Here is a 23,926-nt window from a genome sequence, read left to right as displayed (position 1 = left end):
CATCACTCGTTCTTCGAGTTGTCATTCCTAAGTCATTTTTCTCAATGATCTGAGAGAAAAACATTGACTTTAGGGATCTTGTGAGATAGAGAACAATGGTATACCCCTTGAGAATTTGAACTACTTCAGTTAGTTCATATACTTGCACCAAGAGTCTCATTGGTGTGTGGTTCTTTTAGATTTGATTTATTCATTTTCATCACTGCATTTTCCCGCATACATTTATGATGCCCACCGTGGAGCTCATCCCCAAAAATAACATCATTTTTTTATGCAAGACAAGGATTGCTAACATCCTAGAATACCTTTTTAGTGCATCTAGAGTATACTTTAGTGCATCTATGGAAAACTGTAGCGCATTCATCACACTGTTTGGTGCATAGGACCTATTTTTCAACGCTTTTGAGATTTCTTTTAGTGCATAACCTTCTTTGTCATTTCTATGCATAGAAGTATCAGCGTAATGCATTTGAGCATCAGAGTAGCATGCAAGATTCCTCTTTTAGTGCTTTTATACCATTGAATAGTGCATATGTGCAGAAGTTTAACACATAACTCTGATAGAGAAAATGAAAGTTTGCAACAGAGTTAGAAAGTTAGTCTTGTGTAAACCCGCCTAAAGTTTTAATTTTTCACTAACTTATTTTTATTGCAGGTTACTAATTATTTCTTGTAGGTTGGAGGAGTTATATTTAGGAATTTGATTTCTTTCTAGATTTTCAACTTGGAAAGAACTCATTTCCCTTTGCTTAAAAAGAATCTCATTTTATTTTGGGCTTAAAACAAATCAAATTTTCTTTTGGACTTAAAAAGAACCTCATTGCAAGGTAAAAAGAACTGCTTTCTTGCAAGATTAGGGAAAAAACCTCAAATTTGAGCTCTAAAAATAACAACAAATTTTTATTTTATTGCAAAGGCAAAAAGAAATCAATCTTTCCGTTTATTTTGCAAAGTTATTTCCATTTCAAGTAAATGTGCTTTACTTTATTATTTGACTAGGATTTCAATTTCCTAGTTAGACAACAAATTGCTTTGTGGGGTAAAAAGAACACAATGCTTGTTGGAGCAACATCTCCAAATAGATCTTAGCTAATCATTGCCTTGAATGTTAAAAATAACATTGTTTTCCATGTCTCAAAAGTGGAAGGTATATGCTCTCCCCTTAATTGGGTGACCAAAAAACCAAACCGCTATTTCTTTCTTTCTTTTAATTCAAGTACTTAAATCCTTTAGAAGGCCTCCCCTCCCGAGTTGCCCTTAGGGAACCATTAATGGCTGGTGGGAGGGGAACGACCCAAGTGGGAAATGGCTTTATTTCCAAGTATTCCAAACCACTATAATCAAATGTGGAGGCTGACGAAAGTCCCCTTCAATGGTTTTTATCAGTGATTAGTCTTCCCCCAGTATATTTAAGATACGTAAAGCCTTTGTTCTAAAGGTTGGGAAGCCTCCCAAGGGATTTTATCACTGAAGACCAAACGAAAGCCTGATTAGGAACCTTAGCATTAGAAACTTTGAGCTGAGTCAGTTGCCAAACATTGGCAGTATCATAGTGCAAGGGTGGGGAAGAATCCTCCCCCAAGATCACTCACCATATATCTCCCAAGATAACTACTCAATTGTGAAGCAATTCATTTTGGGTTAATTTATAGCAAAAGGCAAAAAATTGGGGGCCCTCTATGGGGTGACAAGGTTGTTTGAGTTGACACTGTATTAAGACTAGTGGGCTATGATATTGCCAATGACCCTTGAATAAAGAGTTTGCTTGATCTGTCTTTTTGTAATCCAAACCAGTGAAAACATCCTCAAAAGAACATACACTATTTATTTAGCATAGACAAGTTGTTATCTCTTCTATCTGCTATGTTTTCAAGTCATTTTTTCAGAAAATGATCCATTAAAACACATAAATCATTTCTCAACATCACAGTAAAAACACCAAAAATGGAGAAATAAGGACAGTTAGCGCATAGGAGCAAAATCCTAGTGCATCTCAACCATCTAGTAGCACATTTCAACCAATAGCTAGTGCTTTTATCACTCATATTAGTGCATAATCATTAACATACTAGTGAGAATTCAAATAGTGCTTGTCAACATCATTGTAGCACATACAAGCATTAGCCTAGCGCGTTCAAATCATATTATAGCACTTTCATATCAAACATCAATGCATTATGGATACATATTAGCGCATAACCTATCCAGCAATTTTATTATCAAATAGTCTGAAATAGCACATTGGAGAGGCAATATAGCACATAGTGAACATTCTGTAGCACTCCGAGAACATCCCTTAGTGCATGATCAAAATTAGTGAAAAACAGAGAGCAAACCAGTCACTTTGGAAATTTTTTATCAACTATTTCGGATACCTTTTTGGGTCCTTTGACAAATCTAGGAATGAAACTTCAAAAAGGAAATCATAACTAAGAAAATTTTGAATCCAACAAAGCACTCTAAGAAAAGGTTTTCAAATCTTCAACTAGCTTAAGATCAGATTTCATCCAACGAAATTAAGGACTATCCGAACAATGATCAAAGTTCCACCATCCAACGAATCCTATCAAAACAATACCTAGTTAGGTCCTCAAGTTGCCAAATTAAGTTTCTACATCAGGAAACTTGACTCATATCATTTGACACACTTTGTCATGGAGGCAAATCAAACTAAACCTCTACTTGATAAAGTAAAATTGAGTTTTCAAATGAAGTATCCATATCTAACATCAACATGGATGTCAACATTTGATCATTTGTGTATGACCACTCCTCATATTTTGAGAAGAAGTTTTCATCAAAAGACTAAGTTGAAGAAGAGACAACCTAGTTCTACATCACTTATCAAAAGGAATAAATTTCTCTATATCAACTATCAACTCTTTACATCACATCGCTCATTCTTGCGCCATATGCGGTTGTATATCCAAGGAAAAACAAATGAAATTGACAAAGAGCCTTTGAGAAGTAGGGCTTACATTCAAAAAGAGAAATTCAACCAATGCCTAAATAGTGGAGGAAGGATTAACCCCACTTTGTTCCCAAAGTTCCTTATCACTTATAACAAAGCTTGGCTTGTACCACCAACTCCACCAAGAACCCCAATAGAAGAAGAAGAATTCATTATGGTAGAGATATATTAATGCTTGTTGTCACTTGATCTCAGAGAAACAAAAAGAAGGAATCACAACCGGAATCAAGTATGACTCATAGACTATCCAACCCTTTTGATGAATATGCAAATATGGGAGAAACAAAGATCACCTAAGAACTTCTCTGAGAATGTCAAGAGAATGCATGTTTCCAAAAATTCATAGAAGGAATTATAGAAGTAGATAAGAAAAAATATCTACTCATGCTAACTGGCAAAGGAGTCAACATTTCTGAGGATTTCAACACAGAAAACTTAAGGAATATAGATGAGAGAATTTCAATAACAAGAGAAAGAAACTATGATTATCAAGAACAATGAAGAGAAGAAGAGGCACATGATCAAGAAAATATATGCAACCAAGATCACACCCATGAACAAGACAACACTCACGAACAAAACCATGCTTGCAATTGGGACAATCTTAATGAACAAGGGGAAGATCCCCATTGAAGGACAAATGCACCCATGCTTGCTCTTACACAAGAACTCTACACACTTCAAAGAAAAATGTAAGATATGCAACAAGGAACTATGATATGATACTCCTTAGACAAAATCTGTCCTTATCCTTTTGATAGGAGATTGAACATGGTACCTTTTCCCCCAAATTTAGATATACCAAAGTACGACAAATATGATGGTAAGAGTGATCCTTGTGATCACGTTCTGGAATTTTGTACCATGAGCTTAGATTTCTCTCATGATGACACATAATGAGATTATTCCCAAGAAGTTTGGGAGGGAAAACAATGGAGTGGTTGTCTAAACTTACACCTCCCATCAGATCCTTTGATGAGTTGGCAAACAAATTCATAACACAATACTCCTATAACATCCAACATGCAATCACCATGTTGGATGTGTGTAACACAAAAGAAAAGAGCAATGAAACATTAATGGTGTTTCTACAATTATGGAGGTGCCTGGTTTCTAGAAATCCTTGAGATGTGCCTAAAAAGGAAAAGATGGAAATCTTCATTGACAATCTAAATAGTAAGATGAGTTATCAACTCAAACTACAATGCATACCATCTTTTGCAAAATTGATGGAAAATGGTATTCAAGTAGAGGTAGCTTCCATCAAGAAAGGAACATTGAAGTTCTTTAAGGAAGGTGTTAATTCATCAAACAATAACATCTTTAATAATCCAAACAATAACAACAATTTAGACAAATCTAGATTTTGGACAAGGAACAAAAATATTGTTAATGATGGGGTAATTGATGCCAATAATGTGAAGTCTAAACAACTAGTGTTGACTTTATCAGGCAACCCACCATCCAATAATGATCAAAAGAGTCCTTCTCAAGGCACTAAAACTTATCATTGAAATACCAACCAAGGAGCTTCAATGTCAAACACCAACCAAAATCATCAAGGAAACAATAGTTCACCAACCAAGGAAACAACACAAACCAAAGAGGCAACACTAATAATCTCCTGTATCGACAAGTATACATGCCATTAGGACAAACCTTACAATCATAATTTCAAGAGCTATTGGCAAATAAGATCATCACATTACCATCCACGAGCAACTTTGAACCCCAAGTCAATCCACCCTGGTGGAATGACACATTATTGTGATTTTCATCAAAACAAAGGGCATAACACAAATAATTGCATGAGGCTGAAAAAACATAGTTCAGGACATGATAGATAGAGGTGATTTAACAATTGATGGTCATAAAACAAATGGTGACCATGAAGCCTTCAAAAATCATCTTCCAACTTATGATAAAGGAGGCACATCAACATCAAAAAATACCAAAGGAGCTCGTATTAATCACATATATGAAAACATCATCAATCACATATCAAAATATGACAACCAAGTGAATGTCATAAAAATCAAGGACAAATAAGAACATGTGTTGATAAACATGACAACCATATAATGGTGTCGCACAACATATCTTTTTTTGAACACGATGATGTCTCCTTGAATCATACCCATAACACCGCACTCCATATCGAATTCTTAGTCTATAAACATCAAGTAAAAAGAGTGTTAATAGATGGAGGAGCTGGTCTCAAAATTTTTACTTTAAAGCTTATCATGCATTGGGCTTCTTTGAGCAGTCTATTGATCCAAAAAAGAAAATCACCATCAAAGCCTATGAGGATGAAGAGAGATCGTCTGAAGGAATTGTAATATGACCCATTTAGGTAGGTCTTGTATAAAGAGACACCATGTACCAAGTCTTGGACATAGAATTGGCATACAATATACTATTGGGTCATCCATGGATCCGTGAAATGCAAGCGGTGCCTTCCACGTACCATCAATGTATTAAGTTCCCCAACAACAGACAAGAAATTTCAATATCTTGAGATAATAACCCTTTTTAGTATTGCAATACTACGGGGGCAGCTCAAGATATTTTGGTTCCACACAACAGGAAGGCCCAAGCTTCCTCAACATCCAATCATCAAGAAGAACTCAAGTCTCTATCTGTAGACTTCAAGAAAAAGATGAAAATAAAGGACCAAGGCATGGCGGAGTACTCTTTTGAACCCTTATGTCTATCTAAATTACCAACATCACAAAAATCTTATGGACAACTTTCCACATAAAGACACTAGGTGACACAAACCATCACCAAGTTTGATGGTAAATTTATCCAACTAGGAACATTGGTTGATGAATCAAAAGAGAGACATCCTTAGTTGGCTATACAAGGATGAAGAGGAAATCAAAGTTGCTACCATAGAAGTGGTCCTACCAATAAAACAATATGGAAATGGATTCCAAATCATGTAAAAAATGGGATACAAATGAAAAGGACCTATTGGCAAGCACCAAGAATGCATTATAGAACCCCTGCAACTTCCTTCACAATTTGCAAGAGACAAAACATGACAGGTATGAACAACATGTTCCGCCTAGGCAGAAGCAAAATCACCAGCAAAAACCTCAATGGAGAGTGAAGAAAAAATATAATGAAGACTCATGGAAAGAAGAACTACACCAAGTGGCAAAAGCAACAAGGAAGGAGAAAAAACATCAAGAAAATGAAAGATGCCAAGAAGAACTCACCATTCAAAGAGAAGAAGATTCTTATAAGAAAGTACATCATGTACAAGAACCTGATCAAACCAAGGTGGATACACCACCTAAAGAAATTGCTACTCATGGAAGGGAAATAGTGTATGAACAAATGAAAAGAGTACAAGCAAGCATTGACCCCAAATAAGAACAAGCTACTAAACTGGTGTCAATCATCAGTGATCTTTTCTCACCATACAACATACCTATCAGATACAGCGAGGTAACCTAGGATAGTGATTCTGAAACTGATTCCAATGAATATGAGGGATAGTTGTTTTGATATTATTGAAGATATTGAGGTGGATACAATCCAAACATACACACCCCTTTCTCAGGAGGGACAAGGTTTAAGATCTCAATTGTTTGAATTCAAACCACACCATATCTATGAAGTTGGTGAGAACGAGCATCAACAATACGAACAAGGCAATCTGGAAGAGAATACCATCGAAGACCTTAAAAATATTGTAGACCTCACCAGTATCCCAAACAACTATAACGATGACTCTATCATGACACTTACAATAGCTTATCTTGACCCACCAATTGACTCCTTACTGCTCATATATCCTGATCTTGTATACTGGGAAGAACCCGAACATCATGATATACCAATATTCCCAGATGATGAATCAATTGTCCAATACCTATGCTCAGTCAACCCAGAAACTGATAACTCAATGATGAATAGTTAGTACCAAATCGGTACTAAGAGGGGGGGTGAATCAGTATAGGCAAAAACACTTTCCTCAAACCGGTTAGATAGTAAACACTGCAAATGAACACTAACACCATTTTGAAACAGAGTGCAACTGGTAAAGCTAAGAATGACAAGCATTAACCGGTTGACACTTATCTTTTCATACAATCTAATACTTTGTTTCCATTTCACCCTAGTGCATGAACAGGTAATCAATCATCAAAATATATAAACAACTAAATCAACATGATTTACCTTCAGACACAAATCACTTAAACCATCACATGAAAATCATCACACATGACATACAGATTTTTCACGTGGAAACCCAACTGGGAAAAACCACGGTGGGGATGAATACCCACAAGTTGTTTTATGAACTCTTTAGAAGTTTTCTCTATTAGGAGCCTTGTTTGGTTAAAGACTAATACAATAGGTTCTGTTAGGAACCGATCCTATTAGGGATCACCTGGTTAAGGGATGGCTAGAATACCAGGTTAAGGGTTAAACCCTGTTAAAAGTTACCTTGTTAGAGGATTTCAAGAACTCAATGGTTTTGAGTCACCCTATCAAAGGATTTACTATAAGCTGATTAAAGCTACCCTGTTAAGGGATTTCTCAACTGTTGAAGTGGTTAGAGATCAACAGGTATTACAAAGATCTGGTAACAACACTTAATACCAATGCAGATTCGCTTTAGCTCCTCTTCACCTTCTATACTTACACTCTGCAGGTATCACTTCTTTCCTCTGGTCTGGCAAGAATCATGTATCTCTTCACTTGGATACATGCACACAACTTTTGCCAACAACTTCAGAAAGAAACACAACATTGAGCTTATAGGAAACAAATAGGTCCGTAGCATAAACCCTGAACCCTAAAATTTTTGGGTTAAGCAATTCAAACGGTTCAATCCTGACCGTTGAGAATATTGCATTAAATGCAACCATCTTGAACTGATCTCAAGACATTCTCCATCATTCGTTCTCCATCGCTTTCATGGCGGCTGATAACCCATCATGCATTTTCACCATTTGCAGACTTCAGACATTCCTGAGGTAGACAAGAACAATCTCCTTCATGCAAGATCCTTCACGCGCACAATACTGATGTGGTAACATGATCTGTTCTTCGTTACAATGCTTAACACATCACACCAAGTCACCAGTTGAGTCACACATGCTTGAAGAACTTCAATTGGAAACCCTGAAGTTGAGACTACCAACCGGTAGTCATAGAAAGCTTCCATGTACCGGTTCCCATAATCACATGTCGGTTCACCTTGAACAAGCACATCACTTCACTTTGGCACATATACCGGTTCACAATGTTATACCGAATCTCACATCTGCTTCACTTTGGCACATATATCGGTTCACAATGTTATACCAAATCTCACATATACCGATTCTTGGTAACATGCCGGTTCTCTTTTCTACATCATAATGACATCAATGACAACATACAATGTCATCATGTCCTCATACCGGTTCACATAATGCCAACAATCTCCCCCTTTGGCATTGATGGCAATATACAAAGATATCTTCTCCCACATTTTCTGCAGATATCTTCTCTCAGCTTCACTTCTTCTCCCCCTTTGACAACAATGCCAAAGTGGAGGCACAAGCTTCCCCATTCCATTATGCTACTCCCCTTGAGGAGTAGCATCCTTCAACACATCAATCCTCAAAAAAATGACTATGCAATACTTGACTGATGTGGAGCATATACTTTTAGTTCACCTCCTAAAGGGGCAACACCCCTAATTCACCTCTTAAGTACATAAATGTAGCCTTTGGGAGAGGCTTGGTGAATATGTTTGCTAACTACTCCTTACTGGAAACATGTTCGAGTGCAATCTCTTTTTTCTGAACCTTTTCTCTCAAGAAATGATACTTAAGCTCAAAGTGTTTGGTTCTATAATGTAAAACTGGATTCTTGGAGATGTTAATTGCATTAGTATTGTCACAGAATATACTTACTGGTTCAGATACAGGAACTTTGAAGCCATTTAATACATACTTCATCCAAATTGTCTGAGTGCAGTTCATGAAAGCTGCAACATACTCTGCTTCCACTGTAGACTGAGAGATATAACTCTACTTCTTACTCTTCCATGAGACCAGTCTACCACCAAGAAAGAATGCACCACCGGTTGTGCTCTTCTGGTCGTCCACATTACCTACCCAATCAACATATCTGAATACATTCAAATTGAAATCCTTGTTGTATGGATACCACAATCTATAATCAATAGTTCCCTTCAGATACCTAAGAATCCGCTTGACTGCAACCAAGTGGGATTCTCTTGGACTTTTTTGGAACATTGCAGTAATGCCAACTACATGTGCAATATCTAGTTTGCTATTGACTACATAATGCCTCTTACCAGTCATTGATCAGTATTCCTTCTTATCAACCAATGCTAAGTCATCTTCTTTGGATAGTTTACAACCGGTCACCATCGGTGTACCAACCAATTTGCTATCTTCCATGCCAAAGGTCTTTAACACCTCTTTGACATACTTGGATTGAGTGATAAAGATTCCATCTTTCATCTATTGAATCTGTAGTCCAATGAAGAACTTAATTTCCCCTATGAGTGACATCTGAAACCCCTTCTTCATCTCATCTACAAACTCATGACTCATCTTGTCATCTCCACCAAAGATAATGTCATCAACAAATACCTCATAGATCAGGATCTAATCTCCTTCAGATTTCAAGCAGATATTTCTATCTTTGCTTGTTCTCTTAAATCCAATATTCAGTAGATGGGAGTGCAGACATTCATACCATGGTCTAGGTGCCTACTTTAGACCATATAAGGCTTTATGTAGCCTACACACCATGTCACTGTCTTCAGATAGGGAAAACCCATCTAGTTTCTCTATATACATCTCCTCTTCAAGTACTCCATTTAGAAATGCAGATTTTACATCCATTTGATATACTTTGAATCCTTTAAAAGTTGCATATGCAAGAAGCATACGAACTCCTTCCAATCTAGCTACTGGAGCAAAGGTTTCTTTATAGTCTTCTCCTTCTTCTTGAGCATATCCTTTATGTACTAGTCTAGCTTTGTTTCTTATCACTGTGCCATCCTCATTCAGTTTGTTTCTAAGAACCCATTTGGTACCAATGACATTTTTATGCTCTAGTCTAGGTACCAAAGACCATGTGCCATTCTTCTATATCTAGTCAAGTTCCTCCTCCATTGCCTTGATCCAATCTTCATCTTTATGTGTCTCTTTGAATGATTTAGGCTCAAATTTAGAGATCATACAAGAATTTTCTCTAACCTTTCTTCTTGTAAGGATTCTTGCATCCTTGTCTCCTATGATCTGCTTTGGATCATGATTCAGTTTGGCATATCAAGGAATGGTCTTGACTGATTCCTCATGCTTTTCTTCTTCATCCTCATCTTCATCAGCATCAACATTTACCGGTGAAGGAACACTATTACTGGTACTTGGCTGATTAGCAACCAGTTCCCAGAAGGTTACTACCGGTTCATCTCTTACTTACTTACTACTAGTTTCCTTAGGTTTTCTAGATTTTTCATCAACTCTAACATTGACGCTTTCCACAATTCTCTGAGTCCTATTGCTAAAACATTTGAGAGCTTTGCTCTTGGTGGAATATCCTAGGAATATTCCTTCATCACATTTTGCATCAAACTTTCTTTGATGTTCACTCCTCTTCATATAACATTTGCTACCAAACATTCTAAAGTAGCTTACCACAGGTGTCTTACCAATCCAATACTCATAAGGAGTCTTATCTTTTCCTTTCTTGATGAGTACCTGGTTCATTGTGTATAGGGCAGTGCTCACCGCTTCTCTCCAAAAGGTGTGAGCTACCTTTCCTTGGATCAACAATGTTCTTGCTGCTTTGACCAAAGTCTGGTTATTCCTCTCTGCTAAGCCATTCTATTGTGGAGTCCGGGGGGCAAATAGTTACCTCTTGATGCCACGTTCCTCACAATACTTGTTGAATTCATTGGAAGTGAATTCCCCTCCTTGATCAGTTCTTAGGCACTTGATCCTTTTACCACTTTCTTTCTCCACTAATGCTTTGAAAGCTTTGAACTTTCCAAAAGCTTCAGACTTATCTTTCAAGAATGTGACCCACATCATTCTTGAGTAGTCATTAGTGAGAATCATGAAGTACCTATCACCCTGCACACTCCTAGTTTTCATAGGACCACACAAATCAGTATGCACAAGATCAAGTAAAGTGTCTGATGAGAAAGATTTACCTTTAAAAATTGAGGAAGATATTTTCCCTAGTTGACACTCTCTGCACAAGGTATTTTCCAGTTTGCTCAGCACTGGCAACCCTCTAACTGCCTTGATCTAACGGGCCTTCACAATGTTATCAAAGTTTACATGGCAGAGTCTCCTATGCCATATCCAGCTATCATCAAACTTGGCCATGAGACACGTACTGATATTTGCATTCAATTGAAATAAGTTACCTTTGGTCTACATGCCAGTGGCCAGCACGTCACCATTCTTTGATTCTGCACACTCCATTCTTCAATTCTAGAGTGAGACCACTATCATTCAGCTGGGCAACACTCAAAAGGTTGTGTCTAAGACCATCAACCCAATACATATTGTCAACAATACTCTTTCCATTTAGAGAGATGGACCCTCTACCTTTGACCATACATGGTGCATCATTACCAAAGTGAACCACACCACCATCATACTCTTCCAAGGATAGAAACTTAATCCGATCACCAGTCATATGGTGAGAACAACCACTTTCAATAATCCACTCATTGGAATTATCAAAGTGGGAGACAAGAGCCTTCTTTTCCAACACATCCTCCTTGACAACAACAAACACAATATCTTCATTTTCTTCATCTTCTGATTCCTCATGTGTGACACCTTCATTGATTGCCACAAAATAGTTTCTCTGATTTCCTCCTTTGAATTTCTTGAACCTTTCTAGTTTGTCCTTGATGTCACCATTAGGACAGTTTATAGAAATATGTCCTATATGGTTACAAGAAAAGCATTTCAAAGGGAGCTTACCTCTGCATTTACCAGTTCCTTTGGGAAGTTTCCTAGCAAGAAGAGCTTCAAATTCCATCAGAATCTCCTCATCATCCATTTCTTTGCTCTATTTTGGTTCACCACTAGTGCTTGCTTCTTTTCCTTTTCTGGATGATACAATAGAGGCTTTAAAAACTGATTCAGTCTTTTGAACACTGCCATCAAAACTATTTAGATCATAGGCTATCAACTTTGCAATGATGGAGTCAAGGGATACCTTAGTCTTGTCTATTGATCTCAAGTCCTGAATAGCAGTAACCCTTATTGCATAGACTGGTAATAAGGATCTCAAAACTTTTCTTACCACAGTGGAATCTTCCATTTTACCACCTGAACTCTTGATATCTCTAACAATAGTTTCAATTCTTATTCCATACTATTGAATGGTCTTACCTTCAACCATCCACATGTATTCAAACTTCCCTCTAAGGCTTTCCTCCTTAGCTTGTTTTACATGCTCATCACCGCCATAGATATTTTCAAGAGTATACCATACTTCTTTGGGATTTACTTTATCTTGGACATGAATAAACTCAATGTTAGATAAACTACTAATTAGGGCTTCCATGACTTGCCCATTCTCTTGTATTTCTCTCTTTTGATCATCGGTGAGAGTACTGGTAGGAGAGACATAAGCATTCTCAACATAGCTCCAGTGTTGAGCACCCATGCTTTTTATCTATATCTTCATTCTATCTTTCCATATATTGAAATTCTCTTTGTTGAACTTTAGACCTTCCGTCTTCATCATTACAATAGGATCTTTCCCTCAAGCGGTTAAGCTTACAACACAGAGGACCTGGAGGATGCTCTGATACCAATTGATAACTCAATGATGAACAATTAGTACCAAATCAGTACTGAGAGCGGGGGGGTGAATCAGTATAGGCAAAAACACTTTCCTCAAATTGGTTAGACAGTAAACACTACAAATGAACACTAACACTGGTTTGAAATGGAGTGCAATCGATAAAGCTAAGAATGACAAGCATTAACCGGTTGACACTTATCTTTTCATACAATCTAATACTTTGTTTCCATTTCACCCTAGTGCATGAACAAGTAATCAATCATCAAAATATATAAACAACTAAATCAGCATGATTTACCTTCAGACACAAATCACTTAAACCATCACATGAAAATCATCACACATGACACATAGATTTTTCACGTGGAAACCCAACTGGGAAAAACCACGGTGGGGATGAATACCCACAAGCTATTTTATGAACTCTTTAGAAGTCTGCTCTGTTAAGAGCCTTGTCCGGTTAAAGACTGATATAATAGGTTCTGTTAGGAACTGATCTTGTTAGGGATCACCCGGTTAAGGGATGGCTAAAGTACCCCGTTAAGGGTTAAACCCTATTAAAGGTTACCTTGTTAGAGGATTTCAAGAACTCAATGGTTTTGAGTCACCCTATCAAAGGACTTACTGTAAGCTGGTTAAAGCTACCCTGTTAAGGGATTTCTCAACTATTGAAGTGGTTAGAGATCAACAGGTATTACAAAGATTTGGTAACAACACTTAATGCCAATGCAGATCCGCTTTAGCTCCTCTTCACCTTCTACACTTACACTCTACATTTATCACTTCTTTCCTCTGGTCTGGCAAGAATCATGTATCTCTTCACTTGGATACATACACACAACTTTTTCCAAAAACTTTAGAAAGAAACACAACATCAACCTTATAGGAAATAGATAGGTCAGTAGCATAAACCCTGAACCCTAAACATTTTAGGCTAAGCAATTCAAATGGTTCAATCCCAACCATTGAGCATATTGCATTAAATACAGCTATCTTGAACTGATCTCAAGACATTATCCATCATTCGTTCTCCTTTGCTTTCATGGTGGCTAATAACCCATCACGCATTTTCATCATTTGCAGACTTCACACATTCCTGAGGTAGACAAGAACAATCTCCTTCATGCGAGATCCTTCACGTGCACAATACTGATGTGGCAACATGATCTGTTCTTCATTATAATGCTTAACACATCACACCAAGTCACCGGTTCAGTCACACAGGCTTGAAGCACTTCAACCAGAAACCCTGAAGTTGAGACTACCAACCGGTAGTCATACAAAGCTTCCATGTACCGGTTCCCATAATCACATGCCAGTTCACCTTGAACAAGCACACCGCTTCACTTTGGCACATATATTGGTTCACAATGTTATACCGAATCTCACATCCACTTCACTTTGGCACATATATCAATTCACAATGCTATATCGAATCTCACATATACTGATTCTTGGTAACATATCGGTTCTCTTTTCTGCAGTATATTGACATTAGTGACAACATACAATGTCATCATGTCCTCATACCAGTTCACATAATGCCAACAGAAACATGCTCTACCAATGAACAAAATAACAATATCTGCAATCAAGGGATTGCCAAGTCTCCTAGTCGCAAAAATAAAATAAACAACGGATCTAATGGTGAAAACTAGTCAATGGCAGTATTAGATCACAAAAAAGTAAAAATAAAGGACGTATCTAAAGGTGAAAACCTTTTTGAGGCACCTAAAGATGGGAGACTTGACACTCTTCCTAAGCATTATCAAGAAAGGTCACCAATATTGATTGAGCCAACTCAATCAATAAACATCGACACTGAAGCAACAGTCAAAACCATACATCTAGAAGAATCACTCAGAGCAGAAGAACAACCAGATTTTATTAAATTCCTCAAGGAAAAGAAAATCAATTTTGTTTGGTCTTATGCTGACATGCTAGGGGTAGATCTAAATATAATCATACATCACTTATCCATTGCTCCAGAAGCTAAACCGGTCAAGCAAAAATTAAGAAAGATGAATCTGCATGTGGCATTACTAGTCAAAGTAGAACTAAAGAAGTTATTAGATGTTGGATTCATCTGACCTATAGACTATGCTGAATGGATCTCAAACATTGTACCAGTTTCAAAACTAGACAGAAGTATTAGAATATGCACAAACTTTAGGGATGTCAACAAAGCATGTTTGAAGGACGACTTTCCTTTTCCAAGCATTAACATTATTGTGGATCTAATAGTGGGCCATACAATTTTATTGTTAATGGATGGCTTCTCTGGCTATAATCAAATCAAGATAGCCCTAGAAGATCAAGATAAAACTGCATTCACCTGTCCATGGGGAACGTATTGTTGGAACGTCATGCCTATTGGCTTGAAAAATGTTGGTGCAACTTATCAAAGAGCCATGACAATAATCTTCCATGATATGATGCATACTTTCATGGAGGATTATGTGGATGATTTACTAACTAAATCATTCACCTGAGTAGAACACTTGGGCATATTAAATAAAATATTTCAACGATGGGAGAAATTCAAGGTCAGACTAAACCCTAAGAAATGCATCTTTAGGGTCACATCCAGAAATTTGTTGGGCTACATTGTATCAGAAAAGGGCATCGAAGTATATCCAGCAAAGGTACAAGCTATCATGGAGATGTCACCTCCTAAAAACATCAGCCAACTTAGATCTCTGCAGGGATGGTTGCAATCCATCAAATGATTCATCGCTCAGCTAGTAGACAAATGTCTCTCATTCAATCATCTACTTCATAAGAATATACCTTTCAAATGGGAGGACAAGTGTGCGGAATCATTCTAGCAACTCAAACAATATCTGATGAATCCACCAGTTTTGGTACCTCTGATAGCAGGCAAGCCACTCATTCTCTATATATCAACCATGAAAGTATCATTGGAGGCACTCTCAATATCTACTCAGTAAGGCAGCTCTCATAGGAAGATTAGCTAAGTGGATCATGATTCTTGGTGAGTTTGATATCCAGTACATAGAACGATGGGCTATCAAAGGACAACTAATAATAGATCAACTGGTAGAAGCACCACTACCAGACCAACAACCACTACAGGTGGAATTTCCAGACATGGATGTACTCACTATCACCCCCAAAGAATGGACCCTATACTTTGATGGATCGTATACACAACCTCGATCAGGTGTCAGCATCTTGTTCATCACTCCAGAGGGGCACGCAATTCCAAGATCTTATAGACTGATGTTTCCATGCACCAACAACATTGCTGAATATGAAGCTCTGGTAATAGGAATCAAGGTGGTTGTGGAATGAAGAATCATAAAATTTAGAGTCTATGGGGATTCTCAATTAGTTATCAACCAGATCAATGATGACTATCAGATGAAAGATGATAAACTAATGCCTTACAAGAGAATGGTGGATGATTTCAAAAAGTACTTTGTGCACATCGCCTTTGGGAAAATTCCAAAATTAGATAATAAAGTTGTCCATGCAATGGCCACTATCGCTTCACTGCTGCAAATTCCAGATAAACAGTCATTATGAGTTCCTAGTAGAGCAATTTTTTTCCCTAGCCTATGACAATTCTGTATTCCAATTCATCTATGCCCTAACCAGTTTCGGTTCCCCTCTATATGGGAAGATATATGATTATCTCAAAAACAATACTCTCCCTCGTGACCTATCTCACAATAAAAAATGTAGCTTCATCTGGCAAGCTGCTTGCTATACCTTAACTACTAACACACTTTAGCGTCGAGATCTAGATGGTACTCTTCTTTGATGCCTCGATCGTAACAAATCTGGCTCTACCTTACACGAGCTTCATAAAGGTATCTATGGTATGCATTCAAGTGGTCCTACTCTCGCCAAGAAACTTCTAAGAATGGGATATTACTGGTTGACAATGGAAAGAGAGTCCTATCAATTTGCTAAGAAATGTCTTAAATGTCAAATTCACGACAACCTTATCCATGCACCAGCATAGAAGCTACAACTGTTCACCACATCTTGGCCTTTCTGTCAATGGGGACTTGATCTGGTAGGGAAAATTCATCCTTCCTCTTCAAATGGGCATAAATTCATTATCACCTGCCACAGAGTACTTCACCAAATGGATCAAAGCAGTCCCAATGACCATCATAACTGGAAAACAAATCTCATCATTCATCCTCAACTATCACATTTGCAGCTATGGCATTTCTAGTTCCATCATCATAGATAACAAATGTCCTTTCAAGAATCAAGATGTGCGAGAGCTATGCAAACTATTCAAAATCCAACATTGCTTCTCCACACCATACTACCTACAGGGGAATGGTCAAGAAGAGGCATCAAACAAAACAATCCTGAAAATCTTCAAGAAAATAGTAAATGATGTTGGCAAGGATTGGCATGTACAACTCAATCCGACACTTTGGGCCTATAGAACAAGCATCTGCACACCTATAGAGGCTACACCATATTCATTGGTGTATGGTTCAAAATCAATTCTACCTCTTGAGGTAGAAATACCTTCTCTCTGAGTATCTTTGAAGGGCCTCATACCAGATGAGGAATATCAAGTAAACAAGATGCAGGAACTAGAACTTCTTGATGAAAAATGAGAATGCACCTATGATCATCTCAAGGAATATCATAAACAAATGTGTAGAAGCTATAATCACAAATTCATCCCAAGAGATTTCAAAATTGGTGATCTTATCCTGAAGAAAAATCCAAGAAATCAGCAAGATCGAGAAAAGAAGGGGAAGTTTGAGCCTAACTGGTTGGGTCCATTTGTCATCATATCAGCCTACAGATCAAGAGCATATTAGTTGTCAAATTCCAAAGGGGATGTGCTTGACGAACCAACCAACAACATCCATCTAAATAATTTCTACACTTGAGTCGTCCAATGCACGGATCAAGCAAAAATACGAAAAATAAATAAAAAATCAAAAAAATAGAAAAAAATAAAAAATAAATCAAAATGTGCAATAAAAACTAGTGAAAATCTGGTAATAGGCGCTATTTGTAAGAGAAAAAATCCTCTATCGATTAGTACTCATATATTTGATCCATCTAGTCTAAGCTAATAGCCATCATCGAACACTTATACACCAGCATTATCCCGGACATACTTAGCGTAGTCACTGTCCCTGATTATCTAAAACATTTATCCATATCATATCCCACCATGGCTTGGTGATCAACACATATATCCACATCAATAAATATCCATGGTTTGGGGCAACATTCCTCTCACTTTAGCATTCAGACAACAAACAAGGATCGCAACATACTAGGGAATCATTGTCAAAATTGCTCATTGGAATAGAAAACAGGATCATTATCTAACTCCAACTCAAACACGCACACAATGGATAATTTTTATGAATTATGATTTGTTTACATTCAGCATGAAGTTTTGACTATTTTGTATCTTTATTTTTGAATCATTAGATCTCTAGAGCTACTCAAGGATGCATTGAGCCAGAGAAACAACGAAGGAATCTAATATTTTCTTTGGTTTTCTATCTGTGAGGTGATCATTCATATGGTGCAAATTTGTCTTGAGACATGATTGGAAACATATCATTGAAGATATTTTCCACTTTTCACATACAAATGGTTAACTCTTGTCTATTTCACGCAAGCAACACTCAAGTCATCTTGGTTCAATTATACCTTGATGCTTGTGCCATCTTGCAATATCAAACATCCATGTAAGTTTTACTTAGGTCATTATGGCTTAATCATACCATAATGCTTGTATTAACTTTCAACATATCAAAAGCTCAATGATGACAAAAAGAGCACAAACAAGTGACTAAACGGGAATGACAACAATATAATTAACATGATCATTTAGTTGCATATCATTTTATAATTGCATTTAGTTGCATATCATTTTAAACTTGCATTTAGCTTTCATATATTCTTAATCTTGCATACATATCACATCATTATAATTATCATACATCTCATTTTTATCATGCATATCATTTTCAAGATACATCTCACATCATTATCATTATCATTATCATGGTTCTCATTTTCAAGATACATCTCACATCACTATCATTATCATACATCTCATTTTCAAGATACATCTCATATCATTATCATTATCATATATCTCATTTTCAAGATACATCTCACAAATCATAACATTCAAATAACAATATATCTCATATCAACGTAATCATAGGAATACATCATCACATTATCACCCATTCCATCATGAATTATGCATTCACATCATGATCAAAATTAAAAAATTAAGAACATCATTATTATTTAAGCATCTAATCATCCTCATAGAATCATCATATCAAAACATAATGCATCATAAATCAATCATCACCAGTAAGCACATCACATGTGGATCAAAGAACTCAGTGCCATATATATATCTAAAAAATGGTCAAAATATACAAGGGATATCATGTCTGTCAAAATACAACAGAGACAAGTCTCTCAGGTATGACTATCTCCTGAGGCAGATGGTTTGACAATAGATGTCCCAACTCCTGGATCTCCACTAGGTGGATCATGTTGGGTAGGCCCCATAACACCTTTGCTCTCTATCCTGGTATGACTACAGCCAAATTGTCTGGATGCCACTGCAGCATAGCTAGGAGCTCTATGATCTCGAGAGACCACCTCCTTGTATAAACACCTATAATACTCAACCTCCTTTGCTGAGTATTGTATCTCTCTCAGTGTGTCCCAAACTAGGGCACTAGTTGTGGCTCTCTCTAACCTATCAGCAATGGCCTCTTCCCAACCTCGATGCCCAATCTCTGTATCTCACTCAAGAATAACCTGTGTAATATATCATTGTTGCACTAACACCTCTACCTCCAGCTGCTACAATGAGATCTGTAGTGCTCTGATCTAAGAATCCTATCGATGGGTGGGCACCCTAATCTGAAAGGGTACCTATGTCATGGTGCCACCCACACCTGTCCCTGTCTGAGGTGCCGGTGGAGGTAGAACATCATATATCTTCCTCTGAGTAGGTAACCTATCATCCTTTATCCCTCCCACCATAGCTAACACCGCACCTACCCTACCACCCCCGCCAGCACCAGGAACAAGACCTCCTCCTCCTCCACTTTCTCTACCTCTATCTCCAACTCTATCTCCACCTCTATCACCAACTCTATCTCCACCTCTATCTTCTCCTCCTACTCTACCCATCCAACTTCTCTACCTCCACCTCCTCCCTCTCCTACCTCCTCTATCTCATCCTCCTCTCTCTGTTTGGCTCCCTGTGACCTATGTGGCTACTCCTCCTCATCATCATCAAAAGCTAGCAATAACTCTACTGAATCAAATATGCATGCCACTGTGTACCACAAAGTAGGTGGAGAACTCCTCCATCATCCCAGCATCCACAACCCTAGCCCCACAATCATAGATCTGTCTCGCCAATGACATATACTCCTCTACAGCTGCATCGCTATCTAGTGTCGATCCCCATGCAGGCACATCCTATCACCAATGAGCATATAAATAGGCTCCCTGTGGCATCCCCTTCTATCTACCATACTGTCAATGAACGTGGCTGTGCAAGAATCGCTCAATAATAAAGGGCGTTCACCCAATCAAATACCTCAACATATACACATAAGACATCTCTAGTTTGTGCTTTGTCCACACCTCACAATCCATATATTGTCTCTAGATGACCGTATCAATATCAACCAATGCCCTCTGCCAATACTTTAGTTCGCCCAGCTTCCACTGGACAACTACACCTATATATCCATTAACATATGCTTGACCAATTGGCCTATCCCTGTCTGCAAGCAGTCTCGACACTAGTATATTCTCCCAAGCCCACACCTGTAACAATGTCACCTCGGTTGATAAACTATTACATCCTAGATATACAACCTAGTGAAGCTCTCTATATAGATGGGCTAACATACATGACCCCCATGCAAACCTATGTCCCTGTGTCACCATGTCCTTCAACACCAATACTCATCCAATGGATAGTCCCTTCGACCTATAGTGGGGACACAAGAACCCACCAATGAAACCTATTAATACTGATGGCTGTGGAGCGTAACCTAAATCTAAGAACTCTTGCCACGGGATCTCATAGCCACTAATCTCATCATCCTAAAAGATGCGGCAGAGAGCCTTTGTGCCACCCTCCTTAGTCTGTTCATAAGGTAACAAAGCCCCAACCACAGGAATCTATAGAATCTGATAACAGTCCTTGGGTGTGACTATCATCTCACTAGTTGCCAAGTGAAAGGTGTTTGTATCACTGTGCCACCTTTCAGCCAAAGTTGTCAGTAACCCCCGGTTAATGATATACCGAGGCATGTCTAATAAAGATGATAACCCACATCTCTCAATAACGTCTTTGTCATCCTATGATAAATGTGGGATAAGCATCCATGGCCTCAGAAATCGCTCTCGAGACTGGAGAATGCCAAGCTCTTCCTACAAATCAACAAATATCCATCATTATTTCTCAATTCCATCAAATCTATCAACAATAAAAATCAAATCAACTCGAAATAACGAAGCATTTCAAAAGCACATTGGAAACATAATCACATCAATCGGTGCATCATATCAAATTGATATAAAAAATCAAACTCATATCGAGAATCAGACCCATATCTAAAATCAAACTCATATCGAGAATCCGACCCATATAAAAGTTAAGACTCATATCGAGAATCAGACCCATAATGAAAAATCAAAGACCCATATCACAAATCAGAGTCATATCGAAAATCAAGGACCCATATCGCAAATCAAAGACCCATATCTCAAATCAGACTCATATCAAAAATCAAGGACCCATATCACAAATCAAGGGCCCATATCGAAAATCAAACACTCATACTGAAAATCAGCTCCATATCGAAATTGAACATCAGGACCCATATCAAAAATCGGCTCCATATCAAAATTGAACATCAGGATCCATATCAAAATCAAAATCAAGGACTCATATCAAAATCAAATTCAAGGACCCATATCACAAATCAAGGACTCATATCTAAATCAAATTCAAGGACCCATATTGAAGCATAATCAAATCATCCATAATCGAAATCAAGACTTACATTGACTCAGCAATTCATATCGAAAAGCAATTCATATTGAAACAAGATCCATATTAAACACCGACTCATATTGTAATACCAACAACATATCTAAATTTGACATCATCACAAACAAAGGACTCGCATTGGATCATGAACCATATCAAAGAAATCAATGGACCCATCTAATCTATTTGACTCACAACACATTTTTCACAAAACATTTTCCAACTTTGAACCCGATGTGCTAAACCGGTAAAATCCGACCCATAATTGAAAAACATGACCAAAATAAATAAAATTAATAAAAAACAAAGATTGATTTTGGCCACTTACTAGTGGGCCATATGTGGCGGGTCTTCGGTGTCACCTGACATGCTCAAATTGGTGTGAGGAGTATGGAATCAGCATTGTCGTCAGAGCTCCAAATGTCACAATCACAAAGAGTAGTATGCAAATGATTTTTCAAAGTCACTTTTTACCCTTCTATAGGGTAGAATAAAAAAGGTTAATAAGTGGGGCATGTATTTTACTTCTACTTTTTCATTTTTAACCTTATCAACATCATTTTTGGGAGATGAATCAATCATGTGCATTCAACGCAGTCAATATTCTCATATTGCAATTAATTCAAAAATTCTCATCAACTTGACAATTTTTCACTAAATCCTCGATTCATATTCCAAGGGGTATCATCAATATCGTTCATCAAATCTACATCTGGGGCATCATATCGATCAAACTTTGGTAGCATATCCAGAAAATTTTCTTTGAATCAACATGTGCACACACGTCACTTCAAAGAGGGGCAAAATGTAGATGTATAAATCTAACCACTTTCCTAGATGAATATTTAATATTTATTTTAACCCCATTCCTCCTATTAATTAAATTCTATTTAATTAATTTCTTCACATTCGTCTATTTGATTAAATGAATTACTCAATTTATTTAATTAAATTCACCTAAACCTTTTCTAGCCTTTAATTAAATAAATCACTTTATTTAATTAATTCCCCTTTCTCCCATTTTAATAAAATTTACATTTAATTAAATTGATTCTTGCAAATAAATAAATCTAATTTATTTATTAAAATCCCCCACTTGTATTTATGCAAGTTGCATCTATTTTAATTGATATAAATCAATTTTATTTTAATTAAAATCCTTTTCCTCCCTCCACTTGCATTTTCCTACATCTCCCACTTGCTTCCTAAACATTCTTCTAGAACCCATCTAATCTTAATCAATTAGCCTTAATCCCTCTTATTCTACCATTTCCCTAGGTTTGAGGAGGTCACTTATCAAAATTGGAAGAAAGTCTTCTAAATGCATTAAAGGCTTTATTTCTTCAACAAGCTAACTTGTTGAGTTCCCCCAAATTTGGAAGGACTCTTACAAATTTGTCCCCAAAGTCTTCCTAACCATTAATGGTTACCTCGACCTTCTTGCATGGTTAGATAATTTCTCTCTAACTTAACCCTCATCTAACCCAAGGGTCTCATCAAGCATTCATGGCTTTAACCCTGGTTATCCTATTAACCCTTGCACAAGTGTTTAGACCATCCACCGCTCAAGCCCTGCCAGTAGTTTGTGCTCCACCTGGTTGTTATCCTCTACTCCACCAGGTCTTTCCTCATTGCTCAAATGTTGCTTTGCCTTGCAACACCATCGCCTCTATGTCCTCTTTCTCCCTGACTGATAGCTGCCACCACTCCCCATTGGGCACCATACTACTTGGCACCACCACCCCTCAGTGTCAACAACTCTACCATGTGGCATTTTCTTCCACAATAGTGCCACGTGGGGCTAGCTGATTCGTCGGGTCATGCACAATCACTGCCACCCAAGATGCCACATGACAATCCTTGATTCGGCCACATCAGCAGTACAGACTACCATGTTAGTCACTGAGTCAACACCACATCAATAGTACATAGTACCACATCATTAGCTCAATAGCATTTGTATAGCCTATTCAACATCCGTATGACCACATCAGCACATCCATATGGCCACGTCAATGCACTATTAACAAGTTCATATGACACGTCAGTGCATAGTCAACATT

This window comes from Cryptomeria japonica, chromosome 11, assembly GCF_030272615.1.
Source record: "Cryptomeria japonica chromosome 11, Sugi_1.0, whole genome shotgun sequence".
NCBI lineage: Eukaryota > Viridiplantae > Streptophyta > Pinopsida > Cupressales > Cupressaceae > Cryptomeria > Cryptomeria japonica.
Note: the sequence above shows the minus strand (reverse complement) of the source record.